The sequence below is a fragment of the Lontra canadensis genome, unplaced genomic scaffold (genome assembly GCF_010015895.1).
Source record: "Lontra canadensis isolate GAN:19392208 unplaced genomic scaffold, GSC_riverotter_1.0 scaffold42, whole genome shotgun sequence".
Taxonomy (NCBI): Eukaryota; Metazoa; Chordata; class Mammalia; order Carnivora; family Mustelidae; genus Lontra; species Lontra canadensis.
This window is the reverse complement of record NW_022631036.1, coordinates 9,186,362-9,205,331: the sequence shown is the minus strand read 5'-3', so window position 1 is coordinate 9,205,331 and position 18,970 is coordinate 9,186,362.

The following is an 18,970-nucleotide window of genomic DNA, read 5'->3' as shown; positions in this document are numbered from 1 at the left end:
ATACCAAGGAGAGCAGCGGAATTCCAGAGGAGGAGAAAGCAAAGCACGGAACTCATGGCTTTCTCCCCATGATTCTTTAGCCTTGCAGTTAATTTAATTTTTTTTTCTTTTTCAATTTTTTTCTCTTCTTCTGCTAAATTTTTTTAAACTTTTACCCTTTTCTTTTTTAACGTTTTTTAACTAGTTTATCCAATATATATATATTTTTTCCTTTTTATATTTTTTTCATTATTGGTTTTCTTTTTTTTATTTGTTTCTTTTTTCTTTTTTCTTTTATTTTTTTTTTCTTTCTGAACCTCTTTTTATCCCCTTCCCCCCCCCCTCACGATTTGGGATCTCTTCTGATTTGGCTAAAGCATATTTTCCTGGGGTTGTTGCCACCCTTTTAGTATTTTACTTACTCCTTCATATACTCTTATCTGGACAAAATGACAAGGCGGAAAAATTCACCACAAAAAAAAGAACAAGAGGCAGTACCAAAGGCTAAGGACCTAATCAATACAGACATTGGTAATATGTCAGATTTAGAGTTCAGAATGACGATTCTCAAGGTTCTAGCTGGGCTCGAAAAAGGCATGGAAGATATTAGAGAAACCCTCTCAGGAGATATAAAAGCCCTTTCTGGAGAAATAAAAGAACTAAAATCTAATCAAGTTGAAATCAAAAAAGCTATTAATGAGGTGCAATCAAAAATGGAGGCTCTCACTGCTAGGATAAATGAGGCAGAAGAAAGAATTAGCGATATAGAAGACCAAATGACAGAGAATAAGGAAGCTGAACAAAAGAGGGACAAACAACTACTGGACCACGAGGGCAGAATTCGAGAGATAAGTGACACCATAAGACGAAACAACATTAGAATAATTGGGATTCCAGAAGAAGAAGAAAGAGAGAGGGGAGCAGAAGGTATATTGGAGAGAATTATTGGAGAGAATTTCCCCAATATGGCAAAGGGAACAAGCATCAAAATCCAGGAGGTTCAGAGAACCCCACTCAAAATCAATAAGAATAGGTCCACACCCCGTCACCTAATAGTCAAATTTACAAGTCTTAGTGACAAAGAGAAAATCCTGAAAGCAGCCCGGGAGAAGAAGTCTGTAACATACAATGGTAAAAATATTAGATTGGCAGCAGACTTATCCACAGAGACCTGGCAGGCCAGAAAGAGCTGGCATGATATATTCAGAGTACTAAACGAGAAAAACATGCAGCCAAGAATACTATATCCAGCTAGGCTATCATTGAAAATAGAAGGAGAGATTAAAAGCTTCCAGGACAAACAAAAACTGAAAGAATTTGCAAACACCAAGCCAGCTCTACAGGAAATATTGAAAGGGGTCCTCTAAGCAAAGAGAGAACCTAAAAGTAGTAGATCAGAAAGGAACAGAAACAATATACAATAGCAGTCACCTTACAGGCAATACAATGGCACTAAATTCATATCTCTCAATAGTTACCCTGAATGTTAATGGGCTAAATGCCCCAATCAAAAGACACAGGGTATCAGAATGGATAAAAAAACAAAACCCATCTATATGTTGCCTACAAGAAACTCATTTTAAACCCGAAGACACTTTCAGATTTAAAGTGAGGGGGTGGAAAAGAATTTACCATGCTAATGGACATCAGAAGAAAGCAGGAGTGGCAATCCTTATATCAGATCACTTAGATTTTAAACCAAAGACTATAATAAGAGATGAAGACGGACACTATATCATACTCAAAGGATCTGTCCAACAAGAAGATCTAACAATTGTAAATATCTACGCCCCTAACGTGGGAGCAGCCAACTATATAAACCAATTAATAACAAAATCAAAGAAACACATCGACAATCATACAATAATAGTAGGGGACTTTAACACTCCCCTCACTGAAATGGACAGATCATCCAAGCAAAAGATCAACAAGGAAATAAAGGCCTTAAATGACACACTGGACCAGATGGACATCACAGATATATTCAGAACATTTCATCCCAAAGCAACAGAATACACATTCTTCTCTAGTGCACATGGAACATTCTCCAGAATAGATCACATCCTTGGTTCTAAATCAGGTCTTAACTGTTATCAAAAAATTGGGATCATTCCCTGCATATTTTCAGACCACAATGCTCTGAAGCTAGAACTCAATCGCAAGAGGAAATTTGGAAAGAACCCAAATATATGGCGACTAAACAGCATCCTTCTAAAGAATGAATGGGTCAACCAGGAAATTAAAGAAGAATTGAAAAAATTCATGGAAACAAATGATAATGAAAATACAACAGTTCAAAATCTGTGGGACACAACAAAGGCAGTCCTGAGAGGAAAATATATAGCGGTACAAGCCTTTCTCAAGAAACAAGAAAGGTCTCAGGTACACAACCTAACCCTACACCTAAAGGAGCTGGAGAAAGAACAAGAAAGAAACCCTAAACCCAGCAGGAGAAGAGAAATCCTAAAGATCAGAGCAGAAATCAATGAAATAGAAACCAAAAAACCAATAGAACAAATCAACGAAACTAGGAGCTGGTTCTTTGAAAGAATTAATAAGATTGATAAGCCCCTGGCCAGACTTATCAAAAAGAGAAGAGAAAGGACCCAAATAAATAAAATCATGAATGAAAGAGGAGAGATCACAACTAACACCAAAGAAATACAGACAATTATAAGAACATATTATGAGCAACTCTATGCCAACAAATTTGACAATCTGGAAGAAATGGATGCATTCCTAGAGACATATAAACTACCACAACTGAACCTGGAAGAAATAGAAAGCCTGAACAGACCCATAACCAGTAAGGAGATTGAAACAGTCATCAAAATCTCCAAACAAACAAAAGCCCAGGGCCAGACGGCTTCCCGGGGGAATTCTACCAAACATTTAAAGAAGAACTAATTCCTATTCTCCTGAGACTGTTCCAAAAAATAGAAATGGAAGGAAAACTTCCAAACTCATTTTATGAGGCCAGCCTCACCTTGATCCCCAAACCAGACAAGGATCCCATCAAAAAAGAGAACTACAGACCAATATCCTTGATGAACACAGATGCAAAAATTCTCACCAAAATACTAGCCAATAGGATTCAACAGTACATTAAAAGGATTATTCACCACGACCAAGTGGGATTTATTCCAGGGCTGCAAGGTTGGTTCAACATCCGCAAATCAATCAATGTGATACAACACATTAATAAAAGAAAAAACAGGAACCATATGATACTCTCCATAGATGCTGAAAAAGCATTTGACAAAGTACGGCATCCCTTCCTGATCAAAACTCTTCAAAGTGTAGGGATAGAGGGCACATACCTCAATATTATCAAAGCCATCTATGAAAAACCCATCGCAAATATCATTCTCAATGGAGAAAAACTGAAAGCTTTTCCGCTAAGGTCAGGAACACGGCAGGGATGTCCGTTATCACCACTGCTATTCAACATAGTACTAGAAGTCCTAGCCTCAGCAATCAGACAACAAAAAGAAATTAAAGGCATCCAAATCGGCAAAGAAGAAGTCAAACTATCACTCTTCGCAGATGATATGATACTATATGTGGAAAACCCAAAAGACTCCACTCCAAAACTGCTAGAACTTGTACAGGAATTCAGTAATGTGTCAGGATATAAAATCAATGCACAGAAATCAGTCGCATTTCTCTACACCAACAATAAGACAGAAGAAAGAGAAATTAAGGAGTCCATCCCATTTACAATTGCACCCAAAACTATAAGATACCTAGGAATAAACCTAACCAAAGAGACTAAGAATCTATACACAGAAAACTATAAAGTACTCATGAAAGAAATTGAGGAAGACACAAAGAAATGGAAAAATGTTCCATGCTCCTGGATTGGAAGAATAAATATTGTGAAAATGTCTATGCTACCTAAAGCAATCTACACATTTAATGCAATTCCTATCAAAGTACCATCCATTTTTTTCAAAGAAATGGAACAAATAATCCTAAAATTTATATGGAACCAGAAAAGACCGCGAATAGCCAAAGGAATATTGAAAAAGAAAGCCAGAGTTGGTGGCATCACAATTCCGGACTTCAAGCTCTATTACAAAGCTGTCATCATCAAGACAGCATGGTACTGGCACAAAAACAGACACATAGATCAATGGAACAGAATAGAGAGCCCAGAAATAGACCCTCAACTCTATGGTCAACTAATCTTCGACAAAGCAGGAAAGAATGTCCAATGGAAAAAAGACAGCCTCTTCAATAAATGGTGTTGGGAAAATTGGACAGCCACATGCAGAAAAATGAAATTGGATCATTTCCTTACACCACACACGAAAATAGACTCAAAATGGATGAAGGACCTCAATGTGAGAAAGGAATCCATCAACATCCTTGAGGAGAACACAGGCAGCAACCTCTTCGACCTCAGCCGCAGCAACATCTTCCTAGGAACATCGCCAAAGGCAAGGGAAGCAAGGGCAAAAATGAACTATTGGGATTTTATCAAGATCAAAAGCTTTTGCACAGCAAAGGAAACAGTTAACAAAACCAAAAGACAACTGACAGAATGGGAGAAGATATTTGCAAATGACATATCAGATAAAGGGCTAGTGTCCAAGATCTATAAAGAACTTAGCAAACTCAACACCCAAAGAACAAATAATCCAATCAAGAAATGGGCAGAAGACATGAACAGACATTTCTGCAAAGAAGACATCCAGATGGCCAACAGACACATGAAAAAGTGCTCCATATCACTCGGCATCAGGGAAATACAAATCAAAACCACAATGAGATACCACCTCACACCAGTCAGAATGGCTAAAATTAACAAGTCCGGAAATGACAGATGCTGGCGAGGATGCGGAGAGAGGGGAACCCTCCTACATTGTTGGTGGGAATGCAAGCTGGTGCAACCACTCTGGAAAACAGCATGGAGGTTCCTCAAAATGTTGAAAATAGAACTACCCTATGACCCAGCAATTGCACTGCTGGGTATTTACCCTAAAGATACAAACGTAGTGATCCGAAGGGGCACGTGCACCCGAATGTTTATAGCAGCAATGTCTACAATAGCCAAACTATGGAAAGAACCTAGATGTCCATCAACAGACGAATGGATAAAGAAGATGTGGTATATATATACAATGGAATACTATGCAGCCATCAAAAGAAATGAAATCTTGCCATTTGCAACAACATGGATGGAACTAGAGGGTATCATGCTTAGCGAAATAAGTCAATCAGAGAAAGACAACTATCATATGATCTCCCTGATATGAGGGAGAGGAGATGCAACATGGGGGGTTAATGTGGTAGGAGAAGAGTAAATGAAACAAGTTGGGATTGGGAGGGAGACAAACCATAAGTGACTCTTAATCTCACAAAACAAACTGAGGGTTGCTGGGCAGAGGGGGGTTGGGGGGGGGTTATGGACATTGGGTAGGGTATGTGCTATGGTGAGTGCTGTGAAGTTTGTAAACGTGGAGATTCACAGACCTGTACCCCTGGGGGAAAAATATATATATATATATGTTTATAAAAAATAAAATTATAAAAAAAAAAAAAAAAAAAGAGAGGAAAAAAAAAAAAAACAGAGGGCTTCATATGTCTTTTTTTAATAAGTGGTTTCATATTCTTTGTGTAAGTACTCAGTAATGGAATTAGTGGACCGTATGGTAATTCTAATTTTAATTTTTTGAAGTGTCTCCCTACTGTTTTCCACAGAGGCTACACCAGTTTGCATTCCCACCAAGAGTGCTAAGTGTTCCTCTTCCTCTACATCCTCATCAACATTTGTTTCTTTTGCTTTTGATGTTAGTCATTCTGACAGGTATGAGGTGATATCTCATTGTAGTTTTGACTTATATTTCCTTGATGATGGGTGATGTTGAGCACCTTTTCACATGTCTGTTAGCCATCTGTATGTCTTCTTTGGAGAAATGTCTGCTCATGTCTTCTGCTCATTTTTAATTGAATTATTTGTTTCTTTGGGTATTGAGTTGTATCAATTCTCTTTATATTTTGGATGCTAACCTTTTATGGAGTATGTCATTTGCAAATATATTTTCCCATTCTCTAGGACACCTTTTGGTTTTATTGATTTTTCATATTAGGTTTTTCATAAATGGCCTTTATCATGTTGAGATATGTTCCTTCTAAATATGTTCCTTATTTCCTTCACTCTGCAGAAATTGCTTACTTTAATGTAGTCCCAATTGTTTATTTTTGCTTTTATTTCTCTTGCCTCAGGAGACATAACTGGGAAAGTATTGTTAGAGCAGATGTCAAAGAGATTACTGCCTATGCGTTCTTAAGGTTTTTTATGGTTTCAGGTCTCACATTTAGATCTTTAATTCATTTGCATTTATTTTTGTGTATAGTTTAAAAAAAAAAAAGGTCCAGTTTCATTCTTTTGCATGTAGCTGTCCAGTTTTCCCAACACCATTTGTTGAATAAACTTTTTTCCATTGTATATTCATTCCTCCTTTGTCTAAAAATTTATTGACTGTATAATTGCCAATTTATTTAGGAGTTTTCTGTTCTTTATATTGATCTATGTATCATTTTTATGCCAGTACCATACTGTTTTAATAACTACCATGTTGTAATATAACCTGAAATTCGAAACTGTGATATCTCCAGTTTTGTTTTTCCTTTTCATAATTACTTTGGCTATTTGGAGGTCTGTGCTGGTTCCTTACAAATTTTAGAATTGTTTGTTCTTGCTCTGTGAAAAACACTTTTGGTAGTTCAATATGGGACGCATTAAATCTGTAGATTGCTTTGGGTCATGTAGATATTTGAATAATTTTTGCTCTTAAAATCCACGAGCATGAAGTGTCTTTCTGTTTCTTTGCATCGTATTAAATTTTTTTCATCAGTGTTTTGTAGTTTTCAGAGTACAGATCCTTCACCTCTTTGGTTCAGGTTATTCCTAGATATTTCATTGTTTTTGGTACAATTGTGAATGGGATTGTTTTCTTCATTTCACTTTCTGCTCCTTCATTATTAGTATGTAAGAATGCAACATATTTCTGCATTTGTATCCTGTGACTTTACTGACTTTATCAGTTCTAGTAGGGTTTTTTTTGGTGGAGTCTTTTAGAGTTTTCTATTTTTGTATCATGTCATCTGCAAATAGTGAATTTTACTTCTTCCTTACCAACTGGGATGCCTTTTTATTTCTTTATGTTGTCTGATTGCTGTGGCTAGGACTTTTAGTGCTATATTGAGTAGAAGTGGGAGGATCAGAAGAGAGGACATCCTTGTCTGGTTGCTGACCTTGGGAGAATAGCTCTCAGTATTTTGCCATTGAGTATGATATTAACTGTGGGTTTTTCTAATATAGCCTTTATTATGTTGAGATATGTTCCCTCTAAACCTACTTTTCAGAGGGTTTTTATCATGAATGGATATTGTACTTTGCCAAATGCTTTTTCTGCATCTACTGAAATGATCATATGGCTTTTATCCTTTCCCTTATTGATGTGATATATCATATTATTTTGCAAATATTGAACCACAATTGCATCCTGGGAATAAATTCCACTTGGTCATGGTGTATGATTTTTGTAATGTATTGCTGGATTCAGTTTGCTAATATTATGTTGAGGATTTTTGCATCTATCTTTATGAGTGATATGGGCCCATAGTTCTCTTTTTTTGTGGTGCCTCCATCTGGTTTTGGTTTAAGGATGAATCTGGCCTCATAGAATGAATTTGGAAATCTTCCTTCTTGTATTTTTAAAAATAGTTTGAGAAGAATGGGCATTATTTCTAGTGTAAACGTTTGGTAAAATTAACCTGTGAAACTGTCTGGTTCTGAACTTTTGTTTTTTGGGAAGTTTGATTACTGATTCAATTTCATTGCTGGTGATTGGTCTGTCCAAATTTTCTGTTTCTTCCTGCTTTAGTTTTGATAGAATATGTATTTCTAGGAATTTATACATTTCTTTTAGGTTGTCCAGTTTGTTGGCATATTGGTTTTCATAACATTCTGTTATAATTGTTTGTATCTCTATAATATTGGTTGTTATTTTACCTCTTTCATTAGTAATTTTATTTTGGGGGGTTATTTATTTATTTATTTGTCTTGCTAAATGTTTATCAGTTTAATTAATCTTTTCAAATAACTCGCTTCTGATTTCATTGATCTGTTCTGTTGCTTTTTTAGTTTCTATATCATCTATTTCTGCTCTGTTCTTTATTATTTCCTCCATTTCATGGGTTTTAGTTTTGTTCTTTTTTTCTAGCTCCTTTAAGTGTGAGATTAGATTATTTATTTGAGATTTTTCATGCTTCTTGAGGTGGGCCTATATTGCCCTCTTAGAACCACTTTTGCTGTATTTGAAAGATTTTGGACTGTTGTTTTTTGATTTTTATTTGTTCCCATGTACTTTCTGATTTCTTCTTTGATTTCTTGGTTGACCCATTCATTTTTCTAATAGCATGTTATTTAACCTCCTAGTATTTATGCTTTTTCCAGATTTTTTCTTGTGGCTGCTTTCTAGTTTCATAGGGTTGTATTAGGAAAAGATGCAAGGTGTGACTTCATTTTTTTGTTTGTTTGTTTGTTGAAATGTGTTTTGTGGCCTAATATGTGATCAGTTATGGAGAATGTTCTGGGTATACATGAAAAGAATATGTATTATTCTGTTTTATGGTGGAATGTTCAGAATATAACTGTTAATTCCATCTAGCCCAGTGTCATTCAAATCCATTGTTCCCTTATTGATTTTCTGTTTGGATGATCTGTCCTTCAAAGTAAGTGGGGTGTTAATTTCCTTTACTATTACTATATTACTATCAATTATTTCTTTTATGTTTGTTATTAACTCTTTTACGTATTCGGATGTTCCCATATTGGGTGCATAAATACTTACAATTGTTATATCCTCTTGTTGGACTGTCCCCTTTTTTATTATAGAGTGCCCTTCTTTGTCGCTTGTTACAGTCTTTGTGTTAAAGTCTATTTTTGCTAATATATGTATTGCTACCCAGGTTTCTTTTGGCATCCGTTGCAGGATAAAGGTTTCTCCATCCCCTCACTTTCAATTTGCAGGTGTCCTTAGATCTAAAATGAGTGAGTCTCTTATAGATAGCGTATTGAGGGGTCTTGCTTTTTGTGGTTTTGTTTTTTCTTTTTTTTTTTTTTTGTGGGGTTTTTTTGTTTGTTTGTTTTTAATCCATTCTGTCACCCTATGTTTTTTGATAGGAGCATTTAGTCCATTTACAATCAAATTAATAATCGATAGCATTCTGTTTAACTAACAACATTAGGTTTCAGGGTATAGTTTTACCAGTGACTTCAAAATCAGCATTATCTTGTCCCCTCAGAAATATCAGTACCTGCTGTATGGAGTACATTTTCTAAATTCCTGGATTTCAGCTCCATAGAGCTTTTCCTCCAAGTTATCAATGATTAGTAGTATTAGCTAAGCAGTGTCCTTCCTCAGAGGTCTCCATATAAGTTCCATGTGTCCCTTATTTTAATACAAATGATATTTTCAAACTTTTCCCTTTGATCCCCCACCCTTCAATCAGGCTGCTGCTTCCTGCAGTAATTACCTGCAAGATACTTGGTTATTTATTTCCTTTCCTCATTACCTGCAAGATACTTGGTTATTTATTTCCTTTCCTCATTCCCTAGTTAACAATTTTTTTTTAATTGTGGCAATGGCATATAACATAAAATTTACCATTTTCATCATTTCAAATTATACAGTTCAAATGGCATTAAGTACATCCATATATATTTAATGGTGTGCAAACATGACCACTATTTATCTCCAGAATTTTTCATCCCAAACTGAAACTTGGTACCCCTTATAGCAATAACTCCATTTCCTTCCCTCCCTCCAGTGCCTGGTGACCACTATTTTACTCTCTGTACCTATGAATTTGACTATTCTATGTACCTCATAAGGTGGAATCCTCCAATATTTGTCCTTTTGTGTCTGGGTTATTTCACATGACAGTGTCTTAGGTTTATCCATGTTGTTACATTTATGTTAACCATACTTCATTTTAAATTATCTCTTACAATAGCAAGTATGGTTTGTGTTTCCTGACTTAACCCTGACCAGTACAGTAACTCACATCATGTATGCTTTACTAGCGGAGAAACAGTTCTGGATAAAATTCCAGATATCAATTCCAGATAAAAAGTCAAGAGATTTTTTTTTGGGGGGGGGTTTGATTTATTTGTTTACTTTTCAAAGAGAGTAAGATAGAGAGAGAGAGAGAGAGGGCACAAGTAGAGGGAGGAGCAGGCAGAGTAGGCAGAGGGAGAAGCAGACTTTCTGCCGTGCAAGGAACCTAATATGAGACTTGATCCCAGGACCCAGGAATCATGAGCAGAGCTGAAGGGACACTTAACTGACTGAGCCAACCAGGCATTCCAAGAGAATTGTTTTCAATCAACAAATTTATCCAGAAGATTCAATTATATAAGTATTAGTCACACAGTACTTCCAGAGGAAGTCCCCTCTATCTGGCCCACAACACCTTGAAAAGAAACTTTCATTCTCACAGGGAAGGGAATGGGTCTTAACATTTTTCATGACATTGTACTACAAATTTGATTTATTTAACTTTGAAGTTAAGCATTAACTGAGTCTCATATTTTCATATAAATTCAGATTACGATGTTCATATTTTACTAGTAGATAGACAAGAGATAAATGGAGTGAGAAATGTGGCATAGCAGGGGTGGAAGGGTAGATTCTATTATTTGTGCTTTGATTCACCTTATGAGTGGGTAACTGACCGCCAACCTTGCTATGCTTTCTTTTACATCCTCAGGTGTTTTATATTTTATGACAACTTTCTAAGAGTTATTTATATAACAGTCTTTCTTTGGATACACTTAGAGGGAAATTTAGGGCAGAAGGTGCAAAAGGAAATCTTCCATTATGTCTCATTACTTGGTCATAGGTAGATGCTTCAGGGCCTGCCGATATAGTGTAAGGTTTAAGAAAATCTATGAGTAGCTCTGTCCCTATTGGGATCACTGAGCCATAGTCTTTTGTAATGTTAAAACTTGTACGTCTGAGATTTATCCATTATCCATTAAGTTTCTGTTCTTGGTACAAAGGGGGGCTGTAGATTATTTAAATAAACTAAATAGAAAATAAGGCCTGCAGAAATAACTTGAGTGGTGCCCTATTGTCCTGAATAAAGAGCCTTATCATCTCAAGAATTCGTTATTCACCAGGGGCATTTCTGTGATCATCAATGAGACCATAAGATGGAGAACTTACTTAAAGATTAGGCTAATTATTTTTTTTCCTACTTCATCTCACCTGAGTTTAAACCATTTTCTCTTAGAAGTTAGATGTTGTTGTTAATGTTTTATAAAGTCATAATTAAATAATTTGAAAAGTGTCAGACTACTATACATAACTACAAATTATGTATTTATCAGCCAAATTAAAAAGTTTATAATATCAAAGCATTTTGATTATTCCCTTATCTCCTTCTTTCTTCACAATTTTAAACTGATTTTACTGGCTAAAATCTTAAGAACCATCTGGGCTTTACGCCAAAATTTGGTGCTACGGAAAAGCTGATGAAAATTTCAACACTATATTTAAATGAAATATTCATTATTTTATCTACTAGTACAGACAGTATTGCTGACTAAATTCATTTAACAACAGAAAAAATGGTCTTAAGAAAAAAAGGACTTACCCTTTCACCTGACTTAAAATTTGTATTTATTATAGAAATATATAGTTTAAAGTTAGGTAAATTTTTAATAGAAATAGTCAGCTTTTTTTCAGTTGAAGTTATTTGAAAAAGTATTAGTTTAAGAATATATGTGCTTTTTAACGTCAGAACTGAGGAATGATGTGTATTCTATGTATCAATACCTAGATATTGTATCTATATATCAATACCTAGATACCATTAGAGGACTTGAATGGGCTTGTCTAGGGTGCTTTAAAATCTAAAGTCTGAGAATGCTTAATTGCTGCAAGTAACCTCAGTTTTTAATTTTAGATTTCACTAAAGATTATAATATTTAACAATTAAGCTTTAAACAAGGAAAAAACTGTGTACTTGCTATTTTTTATTTCTGTTTTAGATACAGTATATTGACTAACCTGTAGCTGTCCTCTCCCCACCCCCAACTACCCCCCATATCCCTTCCTTCTTACCAACAGAACTCAATTATGTTTAGGTAAACAATGTGCCCAAATTTTCAAGATAACCATTATCAGTTAAGCCAGTCATGTTAATTGCATTACCTTTTGCTGGACTTTCTTCATCCAACTTCCTCCAACTAGGGGCTACTATATGATTCAGATCTAGCCAAAGAAAGGGAAAGAATGGCTAAAGCATCCTGACAAAGTATCACTGAAAAACAAGGAGACAAGGGGGAAAAAAAAAAAAAACAACTTTGCTGCCTCTTCATACTTGGGACGCTAGTATTAGTAGATTACATCTGCAGATGTGATAGCCATTTTGTAACTGGTATAGAGACTAAAGCCAAGACACTGACAGGGGAAAAGCAGGAAGCTGGAAAGAGCTGGTGTTCTGCTCTTACGTTTGAGCTCAAGCATATCAGCCTGGTTTGGCTATCTTTCTACCATTTGAGTCAATGAAGTCTTCTATTTTATAGCTTAATTTGCAAGATTTTCTATTGCATCTAAAACATTAACATTAAATTACTTTCTAATTAACTAATACTGGAAAAAACTCATATTTTTATAAATATTCTTTTAAAAAACTGCATTTTCCTTTTAACCCTATAAAATATGTATGCCTATAATCTCTTTTGAGAAAATACATACACTCACTTATATGTAGCATATATATTTCAAGAATGTCTTGTGCTAGTAATTTATTTACACACTTATTGCCAATAGAATTAATTTTGAAAAATTTTGGTAGAATTAATATATCTGAGAGTATATCAGATTGATATTATGGGTATATATTAATTAATACAACAAAACAAAGAATAAATATAAACAACTTGAAATAATTATAGTTAACCTCTACTTCAGAAGTAAAATGGAATGAAATATTAAAATATTTGTCAAAATACAATTATATATTTTATTTCAAGTCTGAATTTTATACATTTATAATCATTTTAAGCATGCAGTGTGCTTACCCCATAATAATAGCCCACGTTAATAAAACACATAAATCTCATCATCCAGGAAATATGAACTCTAAATCTTATAGAATAAATACATATATGTGAGTTTCGTGTCATAAAGATATTTGTAAAGTTCAAAACATAACTTTTTGCTAAGCAATTTACTTAATCCATTATTCATGCAACACATCAAGCATTTAAACAAATTTTATTCAGTTACCCATGAAAGCCAACACTAAAATGTTTGGAAGAATGACTTAACAGAAAGAAAATATCCAACTATTTAAATAATTTCTTTTGGGGACATTTCAGTGGTATAGAAAGCTTAATTATGACGTGGGCCTTCATATATTCAAAAATGAACCAAAACAAAAATAAGAATAAGAATAAAATTTTACCAAAAGTAAAGTGATAGTTTGAAATCCTTAGAGTCTTATGTAATTTTTAATACTCTTTTGAATAATTAGTTCTTAGCTTTAGGTGGAAGGAAAAAAAGAACACACCACACACATTTATTTTATTAAAATGGATTTCTATAGAATTTCTTCTACATTATTTTATTTGTATGATTTCAATGTGAACAAATTAAATTCACTACAGATTTATTTGTCTTATCTTAGACCAAGGATCTATAACTATTTTTCTGAGAAGGGTCAGATAATAAGTAGACTCTGCTGGTCATGAGGTCTCAATTACACACTGCCATATATAATAGCCATAGACAGTAACTAAATGAATGGATATAGCTGTTTTTAATAAAACTTCACTAACAAAAAGAGACAGGAAGCTGGATTTGCCTCATAGACTCTACTTGTGACCCTCATCAGATAGCAGTTCATTGACAGTTAACAAAATTAGGCTGAAAAGGTTTTTTTGTTTGTTTGTTGTAGTTGGTTGTTTTTTGTTATTGTTGTGGTTTATTTTATTTTATTTTCTGAAAGAATAGCCCAGAAACTCAAATAGAGGTGTGGAATTAAAATGATAGCAAATGACATGCTTTGAAAAATCTCTACCTAAGGTTTATGGACTTCACAAAGTAACTTTTTCAGTAATGTCTCTATAAGAAATTAGCCCTAAAATACATAGGGAATGACAAAGTTATAATAAATCCTGTGTGTTATTTTTCTGTCTGTTTCTTCTTATTTTATATCTGAATCAGAAAACTAATTCATTTATACTTGAATATAGAATGGAGAAAAATAACCCAGTTGTACTAGTTGCTGTATAACAAATCACTTCAATAAAACCACCATCTTGTCTTTTCTCATTCAGTTTCTGAGACTATGGGATCCAGGAGAAGCTGGCTCCTCTAGATGATTAATTCCATTAACGTACAGTTGACCTAGGGTCATAATACTTTTACTTTTAAAGCACATGACATATTTTAATTTATTTTAAAATCAGAAGAAAGCAAACTTTTAGGTGAGAGAGAAATTTTAATGTATATTTCTAAATTTATAACACTAGTCAGTATAGCTAAAATATCATTTTTCAACAGTTATGTATGTTGATAAAACAAATGTAATACATACTTCTGTATGAGGATCTTTTACCCTTCCCTCTTCTGTCTTATGCAGATATGAGATATAAATATTGGTACAAGGACTCCTGGGTGGCTCAGTTGGTTAAGCATCTGCATTCGTCTCAGGTCATGATCCCAGGGTCCCTGCTTAGCTGGGAGCCTGCTTCTCCTTCTGCCTGCTGCTCCCCCTTCTTGTGCTTGTGTTCTCTCTCTCTCTCTCTGTTGAATTAAATTAAATTAATGTATAGAGAGATATACATAGAGAGATTGATGATACAGGTACAGATGATATAGAGGTACAGAAACCATAATAATATAGAGAGATAGAGATGTAGATTTAGATAAAGATGTATTTTAATGGAAAAAGGAGTCAACAAAGGCAAAATTGAAAATAGTTAAAAGTGCCTAGGGCCAAAGAAAGTGGTGATGCAGTAGTATGACTCTGAATTCAGTCTGTCATGAGATTCTATAATCTATAGGTAGAAGCTATAGTTTCTGGAACTTTGAAGAACGCTGAAAGATCTGCTCTCAACCAGAGTCTTCACATAGCTGTTGTCTAGAGTCTGTTCCTATCCAAATGGGCTGCTGCTCAAGATACTCTTTTCCCAAAGTAAGTGATCGCAAAGAAAAAGTATATGAGAGAACAATCAAAACAGAAATCATACTTTTATAACCTAATCTTCACAACAGTATACTATCATTCCTGTCATATCCTACTGTTCACACCGTCCAACATTAGCAATATTGAAGGGACTATAAAAGGGTGTGAATACCAAGATTAAAAATTACCAGGGGCTATCTTGGAGGCTGACTACCATACCAGGGGAGTCAGGATTACCAAGGGACATCACCTTCTGAGAAACCACGTGGGTGAACCTCAGGTTGAACTCACTAAATCTAAAACCTCATGCCAAATTTTATTATGAAAAATTACTTGGGGCCTGGGTGGCTCTGTGGGTTAAGCCTCTGCTTTCAACTCAGGTCATGATCTCCTGGTCCTGGGATCGAGCCCCGTGTCAGGCTTTCTGCTCAGCGGAAAGCCTGCTTCTCCCTTTCTCTCTGCCTGCCTCTCTGCCTACTTGTGATCTCTCTCTTTCTGTCAAATGAATAAATAAAATCTTTTTTAAAAAATTACTTGCAAATAATCTAATAAATCAAAGCTTTGTATATCTTAAGTACCTAAGTTTAAATAAAGTAATATTATATAGTTATTTAAAACTATCTCTGCTTACTATACATATATATCCCAACTGGTAAAGTTGTGATAAAATCCAGTCTATTGGGAATAGCCATTCCACATTATTTTGTAATTTAAATATTTTATTTTTTAAATTTTTTCTTAAATAAAACATATATTTCTTAAAAATATTTGAACTGAAAATGTAATGAGGTATTACTACTTAAATTTTAGTACATATTCCTATGTCTTTTTTTAATTTATTTTTTATTATGTTCAATTAGCCAGAGTATAGTACATCATTAGTTTTTGATGTGGTGTTAAATGATTCATTAGTTAAACATTTTATAGTAGATAAATGTAGGTATCCATGTTTGTGTCTTTTATTTGTTTTGTCTCTCACTAACTCAAATGAAACAAAAAATTCATAAATAAGAATAAAAATTAAGGTGGATGATATATTATACTTTTTTGAAAAAAGAGATTCTTTGAAATTAAAACTTGATCTAATGTCAACAACTGGGTCTTCATCTCAATTCCCATAATTCCCAGTCTTTAACTCTGACTTTCCTACTGGTCTGTTTTATCTGGCAGATTTATCGTTCTCTCTGAAGACTTCTTATAGAGGATGCACTTCACCTGTCTCTCTTCATGAAAAAATGAACACAAGTTACGTGCTTCTAAATGAAACTGGGGCACACTTGTTTTGTTTGGTTTTATTTCATTTCGTTTTTTTCCTGTCTTCCTCCTTTTTCTTTTTGCTGTAATCACAGACTTCTTTGCTGCTGAGCTCAGATACTAAGAAAGACATTATTCCTTTTCTACCTAATAGAAAGTGTATGGATCCCTTGGCTGCTCCAAGGGGAGAAGATAAACACAGACAGGATAAAAAGATTACTGGTCAGAACTGGAAGATGCTGACTCAGTTTTGTACCTATAGTGGAATAGCCACTGTTGAAATGCAGTTATATACAGACACCAGAATTAATCCTTTGCAGCATAAGCAGTTAGGAATAAGTGTTGCAAACAGTTGATTATAAATATTCTAATATGAATTATGAAAATATGAATATTCTCTTTTGAAATATGCAGTTTTTTTCCGCTCCTATCCTAAAACCCTTTATTTAACATAAAATCAATGATATATAAGGCATGACCATTTAGAATGTTAAAGTCATTTACATGGAAAAAGGTAGCTTATGCCACAAGGTACATAAAAAAAAAATATTTGTGTTACCTTTCCCTTTGCTTTTAGTCCCTTCATTATTTCAATAACCTTTCTGGTGGCATCTAATTTCATGGTTTCCTTTCCACAAGATTTTTTCATCTTATTATCATTTTCCCACTCTTCCACTTCTATACTTTATAAGTTAATTGATTAATTCATTCAATAATTCAGTATCCACTAAATTTTGGTAATATGAATGTAAATTACAGAAAATACAGGTAGAAATAAATCTTATGATTTCTATTCACATAGTTTCTTGGACTGATGTCTCTCAGCACTTGATTTCTCTTCCACTCCCCTGGGGGTGGAAGCCAGCCTCCAACTGTTCCACAGCTGATGTTTTTTTTTAATCCAAAGAATGACACACTCTTGATTAAATTTAATCACTTCAGGTGGTCAGTCACCTGGCTAAAATACTGCTTTAAACAATTTTGTATGTTGATAGGAATAAATGTACTACATACTTTTACATGGGGATCTCTCATCCATTTTTTTTTCCTTGCTCCAACCACCTGTGCATTGAAATTATTAACATGTGTAAATACTCTACCTATGTACAAAAAAAAAAAAAAGAGAATAAGGATAGGTGCATTGTACAGGTGAGAAATTTATGTTCCTGTTGTTGTTGATGATGACGTTTTCCATAGTCAAATGCAGAAGGGCTAGATAGGCAGTCATTCAGCAGACAATTCCACTTAGAAAACAGCCAGAGGAGAATACTAGCAGGAGCTAGATAAGGCTGCCTAATTGGAGGAGCAAGAGCAAGCCACAGCACAGACGGAGAGCAAACCACTTGGATCAATTTTTATACTGCAAATCAACAGCTTTGAGAAGCAGCTGTGCTGGAAGCCTAGGGTATTTGTCAGTGCCTAAACCAAGTAGAAAGCTGGTGTTTCTGTGTCTCCACCCCTCCGAAGGCACCAAGCAGAGCTGGGAAGACCAGGAAGAGCCATGCCTTGTAAGTGTTATAGAAGAAGGACAATAAAAAATGGTGCTGAAATTAGAGCCTTGGCAGTAGCACTTGAACTAATCAGTAAGCCAGATAGGAAAGTGTATTTCTAAAATTTGGCAGCTCTGTCTCTGTACTCCTCAGGGCTGCTGGATCACAGAGCTCAAAATGTCTGTTCTAATCAACCACAGCTTCTGCCTGACATCTGTGTTGTAGGATATCTTTCACATTAGTTTGAGGTTTTTATACTTTTTTTTTTTTATTTTCCCACCTTGATGTTTAATTCAATTGAATCAATTTTTAAACCAAACATGTTCAATATAGGCTTTTTATAGATGTTTTGAAAAAGAACAGAGTAGCATCAAAGAACAAGGTCTATATTGTATTCCATCTTGGACCCAGGGAAAGTCAACATCACAGACTCAGGTGGCCTTTACCCCATAGTGGGGTTATGTATGGCTCATGTAGGTCTGATGGGTCTTTGTGGAAGCTCACTCAAGTATGGGGTTCCTTATCTTTACTCTCCAGTTAAAACAGGAGGATCAAGATGAAGTGCAATGATTTTTCCTCCAAAACTCCTTTTCTCAGAGTCCATAGTCTCTCATACTTTGTCTCTTCCTCTAATTTACCCAAATTCACTTTCCTTTTTCTTCCCCTGATGTCCTCCATGTTTTTCCTTATGCCCCACAAGTAAGTGAAACCATATTATAATTGACTCTCTCTACTTGACTTATTTCACTCAGCATAATCTCCTCCAGTCCCGTCCATGTTGATACAAAAGTTAGGTATTCATCCTTTCTGATGGCTGCATAATATTCCGTTGTAGATATAGACCTAGCTTCTTTATCCATTTGTCTGTTGAAGGGCATCTTGGCTCTTTTCCAGAGTTTGGCGACTGTGGCCATTGCTGCTATGAACATGGTGGTACAGATGGCCCTTCTTTTCACAACATCTGTATCTTTGGGGTAAACACCCATTAGTGCAATTGGACAGTCATAGGGTAGCTCTATTTTTAATTTTTT